Source organism: Nelumbo nucifera, chromosome 5 (genome assembly GCF_055504915.1).
Source record: "Nelumbo nucifera cultivar China Antique chromosome 5, China Antique-T2T, whole genome shotgun sequence".
Lineage (NCBI taxonomy): Eukaryota > Viridiplantae > Streptophyta > Magnoliopsida > Proteales > Nelumbonaceae > Nelumbo > Nelumbo nucifera.
In genome coordinates this window covers 67,703,137-67,712,052 of record NC_142653.1, presented here as the reverse complement: position 1 = coordinate 67,712,052, position 8,916 = coordinate 67,703,137, and the positions used below count along the sequence as shown (strand labels likewise).

At 34.2% G+C, this 8,916-nt stretch overlaps 1 pseudogene; it reads right to left on the bottom strand.

Moving 5' to 3' along the window:
* On the bottom strand, positions 1-3,037 carry LOC148791729 (putative disease resistance RPP13-like protein 1; annotated as a pseudogene).
* Positions 3,038-8,916: the final 5,879 nt, after the last annotated feature.

Sequence of the window (8,916 nt, the reverse complement as noted above, 5' to 3'; positions counted from 1 at the left end):
CCACTCGATGTCCAGTTCTTGAAAAGAGGTGAACTTGTTCAGTCCCTTGGGCAAGGATGCCAGATCTTGACATCCATTAATTAACAATTTCTGAAGAGGGGCAAGATCCTGTAACTCCGGCAATGACTCAAACTTTGGACAATCATAGATAGACAATGTTTGAAGTGTTTGTGCTAATGGTTGTAGCATCATTGAGGGTAGTGATGCCATGTTTTTAAATTTACCAATTTTCAATTTGGACAAGGAAGAGCATTGATGCATCCAACTCAATATCCTCTCGTCACAATCTGCAAGTGTTAATCTAGAAGCAGTTGGAAGACTTGGAAGAGAAGTCAACATATGACACAACATCATTTCAACTTGCTTCACTGTAGGAAGGAGAGGAGGTAGTTTTGTCAAGCCGGGGCAGTTCTGAATGGAAAGCTGTCTGAGCCTAGGAAATTCCCCTTCCTCTGCTCCCCACCATTCCTTCAGACCATGCATATTCTGAAGTCCTAAAATCTCCAACTTCCGAAAACCATTATTGTCATCTTGGCCATTGTACCCATAAAACTCCTCACGTAAATATTGCACTCCATGCATATTGCATATGTACAATTCCTTGAGTGAGGCTAGATTTCCAAAAGGAGGGAGGAATTTCCATTTGTTGCATTGGTAGAGTTTCAAAATGGTCAGCATATCATACCATATGATGGATTCCGCCCTCATCCAAGTTGGAAAGCTTAAGCCACCATAACCATCTATTATGAGATGCCGCAACCCTGTGTAAGGTTGTAGAGCCTCCAATATTGCACTTGTTCCATTGCCATCACCATTGTTGCCCCATTCCAACCATAATTGATCAATTCCACACTTGCTTATTAGGTTAGCCTCCTTTGCCTCATCAAAGTTAGCTACATTCTCTAACCCTCTAATATGGACCTTTCCTTGGAGATGACACAACTCCTTTAACTCTGTTATTGTGCTACTGTTGTCATTAATCATTCTCACATCAAAGTAATGCAATGTCTTAAAAAATCATAACCTTCCAATGCCTCTCTTAGTGAATTTCTTCCATATGTACTTGTCATCCATCACTATGTGCTGGAGGTTGATTAGGCTTCCCATGTCTTTGGGAAAGTCATGAAGCTCATCACAACCTTTAAGCATCAAAGTTTGCAAATTGTAGAGGTTGCACAATGACTCAGGTAACACTTTAATGCCAGTCCAGTTGAGGTTAAGCAAGCATAGATGTTTCAATTTGCCAATTGAATCTGGCAAACTATCAAAACTGTAATTTCCACCCAAGTCCAACACACGCAAGCATTTGTGTTCAAATAAGTCACTAGGGATATACCAAATATTCTCATTTGCCCCATTCTTTATCAACAACAGAGTTGACAATCCCTTGCATTTATCTACTTCCTTTTCAATGGACTTAAATTGGACATCAACAGTTGATATATAACAAGCCTTTTTAGAGATGATTTTTGACTTGCCATTCTCCACTCTTTGACACAGGTCTTTTGAAACAAACTCTGCCAAATCATGTATCAGATCATGCATCACAAAAGTGTTTTCATAATACCTTTGGAAAAAGGACCTATTCAACAATTCATCGAAGTATCTACCACCAAGGTCTTCCATAATCTCAGTTTGTTTGGACGCAACAAAACCCTCTGCCATCCAAAATCGGACTAGAGTTTCCTTATCAAATTTAGAGTCTTTAGGAAACAAAGAGCAATATGCAAAGCATAGTTTTAAATGTGCTGGGAGGTGATAATAATTCAAACGTAGAGCTGGCAATATTGAGTCTTCTCCTGCAATCTCCCACATTTCACTTTCTAAGATAGAATTCCACTTGTTCACATCTGATTCACCCCATAGAAGCCCTCCAAGTGTTTTTATTGCTAGAGGCAACCCTTTGCATTTTTTAACAATCTTCTCTCCAATTCTTTTCAAGTTTGGATATGCTTCACAATCATCATTAATAAATGCCTTCCTTTTAAACAACTCCCAGCAGTTTTCATATGGCAAACCTTCTAAATCAATAGTTTCTATGGCACTCATAATGGAGGAAACTCTTCTAAACCGAGTGGTCACTATAATTCTACTTCCATTCAAAGCTGCAACATTTAATGAAATCCTTATGTCATCCCAAGTTTTGTGGTCATCACTCCATATATCATCAAGCACAAGTAAAAACCTTTTTCCCCTCTAGGCTACTTTTGAGTCTATCTTGAAGTGGTTGTAGTTGTTCCATATCTACTTTTTCACTGGTTATGGACTCTAGAACTGCTCTAGTTATGTTTATAACATCAGACTCTTCGGATACACAAACCCATGCTCTCACTTGGAAATGTTCAACTACTTTTTGGTCATTGTAAATGAGTTGAGCGAGTGTTGTCTTGCCCATCCCCCCAATACCAACTATGGAAATAACAGTGACTTTCTTCTTATCATATTTTTCAGATAATAACATGTTTATTAAATTATTCGCTACTTCCTTCCTACCAAAAATTTGAGAATCATCAACTGTGGAGCCACTCTTACTACGTTTGTCTAGTGATGAAACAATTTGAAGTCTCCTTTTTGTTTCATCAGGACTCCATTTATCTGAGCTGATCAAGTTGAGATACTTGGATTCAATCTTTTCTTGGATCATAACCAGCTCATTTTCTAAATCAGCTATGACTCCTCGAATCTCATCTTTACGTAATTTTTGGTTTTCATTGAAAGAGTAATGGATGAATTGGCCTACCTTTCCGCGGATTCTTTGATGATGCATCTCGTAGATGAACTCGTCCAATGTGGCAGTGGCTCGGAAGATAGTTTCTCTTAAATCTGCAAGGTAAATGGGCAAGCATGGATCTCTAATTTGCATATCCTCAATGGAACTAGCCATTGTGTAAATCAGTTGGAGAACTACAGAACATTGCTTCAACTCTTTCTCAGTGTTCCATTGCTTTGCAAAATCATTAATGGCGCTGGAGTCCAATTTATGAAGCAATGCTTGAACCAGAGGAGATACCACCACATCTGCTACTGTTGCCATAGTTTTCTCTTCTTGCTAGTTAGAATAACAAAAATTAAGAAAGTCTGATTGTGCTTTTGAGATGAATGGTCCGAAACAATCACCTCTGCAGCTTCATATAGATAGATCTGGACTATTCATTCTTTGAATTCAATTTTTTATATAATTAACCACTTGGCCTTGTCGTTATTACCAAGGCAACCAGTTAACAAAATGAAAATATTACTAAACAATTGGGCATTCTTAAGGCCATTCATGTGCTCAGGTTATAAAATAAACCTCAACTTTTGGACCGCTGAATTTATAAAATTTCAATCTTTTGGACTATCGAAGTCATAAATGGACTTGTCTTTAAATAATTGGGCAGTTTTAAGGCCCACCACGTGGGAATCATGAGCTCTTGTCTTGCCTCGCCACTCACAATAAGACATGATTTATATGGTTGCTTTATGTGGGCTTCTGCTTTATTTCGTGGTAGTTGGTACTAATGATCGGAGGTGGGGCTGCAAATGGTATCCGAGTATCCGAATCCGAATTCGAATTCGTTCACAGGTGAGATCCCTTTATAATTGGATCGAATATAAATTTATCCCTATCCGACCTGATATAATTCTCATGTTTACCAAAAAGATCTGATATAATTCGATTCAATTCGATTTAAATATAAATGTTCATATGCACTTCATAATTATATTATATCTATGATTATAGTAGTTTTAATATTGTATTTTCACTAAATTGTGATAGGTTCAAATTTTATACAAGTAATTTTCAATTCATTTTGTTTATAAAGTATAATATTAAAGTCCTTTTAACACATTTTATTAATAATATATAATATTTTAGTCATTTTTAGTTTAATTTATTTATGCTATTTAATATCTGATTATAATCCAATTTTGATTTGAATCTGCTAGATATTCGATGGATATGGTCCAATTCCAATGCAAATATAAACAAATCAAATTCGGGTATGCATATATCTGATTCAATTTGATCCATTTATAGCCCTATTCAGAGGAATGCATCCAATGACCTCTTGATTAAAAAATAATTTTATTAATGTTTAACCTGTAATCCTTAAACTCTACAATCTAAAACTCTTAAACCTTAAACCCTAAACTTTAAATTCTATACCCCTGACTCTTTTAGGTTTTGTTTGATATCATTGTCAATTCTACGGTAATGATTTGTCAGCACAGAAACGGTTATACTGGGCTGCAATTAATGGTTGGATACTTCTGGACTGGGCTTTGAAGAGAGCTGGCTGGTATGACAGGCCCAATCTGAGACAGCTCATTTGCTGAATTTTCTTGGATTAAATCCACGTACAGGGTGGAAACATGTTTTTCCAATCGTTTTTCCAATGGATTCAAGTTGGAACTGGGACAGCTCAACCACATACTAAAATACATTATTTCTAGAATCATGTTTTTCCAATCGTTTTTGATAGAGTCGGACTATTTGGCTCCGAATCATTGAGGCAACTGGTTTTTCATTTTACCCCTGACCCGATCTTTTGTCACAAACTTTTGATTAGTTAATGATCCATTGATCTATAAGCGGTCAAACTGTCAATCCATCCGATCCAAACAACGGTTTTTAGTCTTTTTTTTATTTTAATATATATATATATATATATATATATATATATATATATATATATATTTTAAATTACGATAGACCATCTGTTCGAACCAGATGGTTGGGCCATTAACCTCAAAACCGGTGGCTATAACAATTCTGCTTCCAGATCAGCTTTTAAAATAATATTGCATTGAATAGATGACACAGCTAGGCTGTCATTGGGCTCTGAACTTGGACCGGGCAGCTTTGCATCACAAAACTGGAAATATCACTCGAGGTTACAAAACTCAATTGTTGCCTTGGTGGGGATCTTCTAAGAAATTAGACGTGTACAATCGGCTATACATCCCCAACAACAAATATACAACCGGTTATACACTTTCAGTCACAAATGAACACGTCTTGTACATGTGGCAATAGTAAGAATTATCATCAAGTCTTAGCCAAAATTCTGAAAACTAGCGAGGGGCGCCCATGCTCAGCATGGGCGAGCAATACAGAATAATTGGGAGAGCAAAAAATGAGAAAATAAATAATATATATATATATATATATATATATATAATTAAAAAATTAATTAACTTCTTTTCTTACAAATATAACGTTCATGCACAACTCTTCTAGTATGATCGGTCCTATATGAAATGCAATCATTATTCATCATGCAAGTAAATTGACAAGTAGCTTCAATTCACCATTCACCATCAAGGGCATCAAGGATAGGACCCAATCCTAGAAATGTAAAACATGACTAAATGAAACAATAGAATTATAGTTTGGAAACTACTAAGGCACATGGTAGCAATATAACTCACTCACCCCAAGCAAAATATATTGATTATACCAAGTTCTAATGGCTCTGTAAGCTTCTTCAAAGGTTGTATGTTTTATGAAACATCTTGTAGAAATGAATATTCATGACTTGATTTCATTAGCATATTTCATTTTCCACAAGCTAGGTTTGTATCCGGTTCTATGTATTTGTATAGTTGGGATAAGGTTTAGATGGTGAAGATAATGATATAAAACACAATTGTATGATAATTATAAACTAATCTACAAAGTAAAATGAGTAAATGATTTAATAATCACTTATGCCTAATTTTCAGAAATATGACAAGATTTTGAATAATCTCCCTACATAAATGTAAGCACATGCACAAAGATTAAGAGACCTAAGTATCACTTGTATGTAAAAGCAAACTAACCCAAAGCGGGTGGGAAGAAGTGGTATCGGGAATATTCACTCAAGTGTTGTCATTTAGATCGATGTTTATATTTATTCTACCTTCTTATTTAGTCTTGTAGACAACAAATTTCCAAAAAGCCTAAAAAATCACAATACATTTGGGTGTTGTCCCAAACAACTGTCGACTCACTAATGAATGTTATGAGATATCAAGATTATTATACTTTCATAAACAAAATCACATATGATGCAACAAATTTTTTCCAATAAAAATTGATTTCAGAGTTAATTATTTTTTTATAACAGGTTAGGACTTAAGAGAATATTATTAAAGGTGAAACCTAGAAGAGGGGTTGCTTCTCAACTAAATGCATTAAAAGTTGTAACAAAATACCAAGGATGTCATCATCATAACAACTTGAGCTGAACATAAAGTCACAAGTTCCATAAAAAATTAGAGCCCCTATAGTATTCATATTAACGATAGAGTTGAAGCTTTAATTCTTGGCTGGCCAAGTAATGGAGGGGATTTTTCCTAAATTCAAAGAATAAAAAACCCATACCTAGGTTATTTACAACATCCACATGAATGAAGAACAAATTGATATAAATATATATAACAAAGAAAAATAATTTTGGCATCTAATGTTATCACTATCAAATTAGAGACCAATAAGCTTGAAATCAATGAAATTCATCCACCTTGGAAAAGTAATTGAGGCCCTGTTTGGTTGGCGGGAATAGGGGTCTGGAATCGGAATCAGAATGGGTTATTATGATTCCAACTGTTTGGTTGGGTGGAATCGGAATCCCATTCCCATTCCTACTGGAATGGCATTCTCCCATTTGAGGGAATGGCCATTCCCCACCCCTCTCTTGGGAATGAAATCATATTCTTGTTGATTTTAATTCTCATTCTCATTCCTGTCTGAACCAAACAGACTATGTGAATGGACCATTCCAATTCCAATTCTGGAGGGTTTCGATTCCAATTCCGACTGCTAACCAAACGGACCCTGAGTTGAATTATAAATGAATCCATGAAATTGTGATATTAAAGTTGCTAAAAAGGAACCAACAAAGTAAAAATATTACTGATCCATTGTTCCTATCGTTGTTCCAATTGCCACTGAAATATTGCTTTTACGTACTCTTGGGTTCCAATCAATTACAAACATTGAATTTGAACATTAGATGTTAATCAAAGGCAAGCAAATAAAGAAACCATTTTTTAAGTGAAGAAATGCATAGGAAAATAAATATAATTAAACTAAGAAAGTAAGCACAAATATTTTCCTGTCAAACAATTTAGGGGTCGTTTGGCATGTCTTCTTTGAAAGATCTTGTAGAAGCTCTAACAGTCAAAAGACGATGTGGGCATTTACATCGAGATCTTAACAACTTGAAGACCATTTAATTAAGGTACATCTGTCTGTGTGTCTTTTTGTGCGAAGATAAATTGAAAAAAAAGGTGAAAAACTCTATTTAATTAAGTTTAGTATACCTATTGTTCATGAATCAACCAAGGCCCGAGCCCATAAAATTTAAATTGCCGTTTGTGACTATATTGTGACGTTTGAAATAAATGAAGTTTTTGAATGTCGATGGCACGTTTGCCTTATACCATTGAAATAAAATGTTCTTGTAGCTAGAATGCAGCTACAAGAAGATTCCATTTAACGTTGGCTTTAATATATATATAAATAAGATAAATAAGGTAAGATGTTGCTTATTTTGGCGGGTTGTACATGTGGCAATCGTAAGAATCATCTCCAAGTCTTAGTCAATATTCTGAAAATGTCTTAAAAATGATTTGTTTATTTTGGTGGATTGTATGTGGCAATGGAAAGAAGGGCAAATCTCTTACTTACACCTGCAAATTGCCTTAAAGTATCGCTAAACATTAATAAAAAGATAAAAAACTATTTTATCCTTCATTCGTTTTAAAATTTCAAAATAAAAACATTTGGATAAATATTGTAAAGACGATTGAAATAAGATTTTTCTAAAGAAAACAAATACGTTAAAAACCAAGATCTTCAAATAAGTAGTTCCTGCAAAACATCTAATTAATGGAGAACCCATTCTAAAATATAATAACTGAAAGTCTGAAACACAAATGAAATGTGAAAAACAACTGAAGACGATCCCACTGAGCTTTCTGATTTTAAAATTAGAAGCAGAAAATCATTCAAAAGAAAACACATTAAAACTCAAAATTTTGAGACACTTTAACACTAACCCACTGGGCTTTCTGATTCACTCCGATGCTAACTCTTAAATTTGTCTCTTCACTAGTAGTTCTAAATATGGAAAATAGAGAGATTGCAACCACAGGTGGTAAATGAGATCAGCAGATAAATATCATTTATAGGTGGATGAAACTCATAAGAAAAGACTTTATTTAGCTAATTTTTATAAGAGAAAGTACCCCCAAATGACAAGAGCTAGCCAAGAAGTCATAGTTCTAATTAAAATGAAAAGGTAAAAATAAATTAAATAGATTCAAGTATTAAAAAAAATACCTACATTGCTACTTGATGTATATGTACACAACAGGAAATTTAAGGATCTCAAGAGAGAAGAATTTGATAAAGAATTAAGGTGGTAGGTAATTGAACAATCAAATTTTCAATAAAATAAGATTCCCAAAAGCCCATTTTGATGTTTTCCCATAACATTAGAGAAAAGGGAAAAAATAATATTTCTTTTATGTACTAAATTACAGAGAAGAATTTAAGCGAATAGGAAACAAGAGATATCAAGATTTATAGAAATTGATTTTACTTACCCATTTGATGCTCCTAGTTTTAATGTATTCGTTTTTTTTGGAAAAAATCTTATTTCAATTCATTAGATTTTATTTTAAAAATTTTGAAGAACAAGGAAAACCAAAATCAACTACAAAACAGTAATTTTATATTTTAAAAAATTATACGTCATATATGATGTTGTATGTGAATGGAATACTGGGAAGATTTAGTCAATTGTCAAAAAACTTGTATATACTTTAAGGCATCTTCTAAATAGTAGGGGTGAGTAAGTCAATTTTATGGAGTTTTAGAAATCTAGTGTTATCACGTGGCACTTCACCAACTGTTAATCCAGACCATGGAAGCCATCAGAG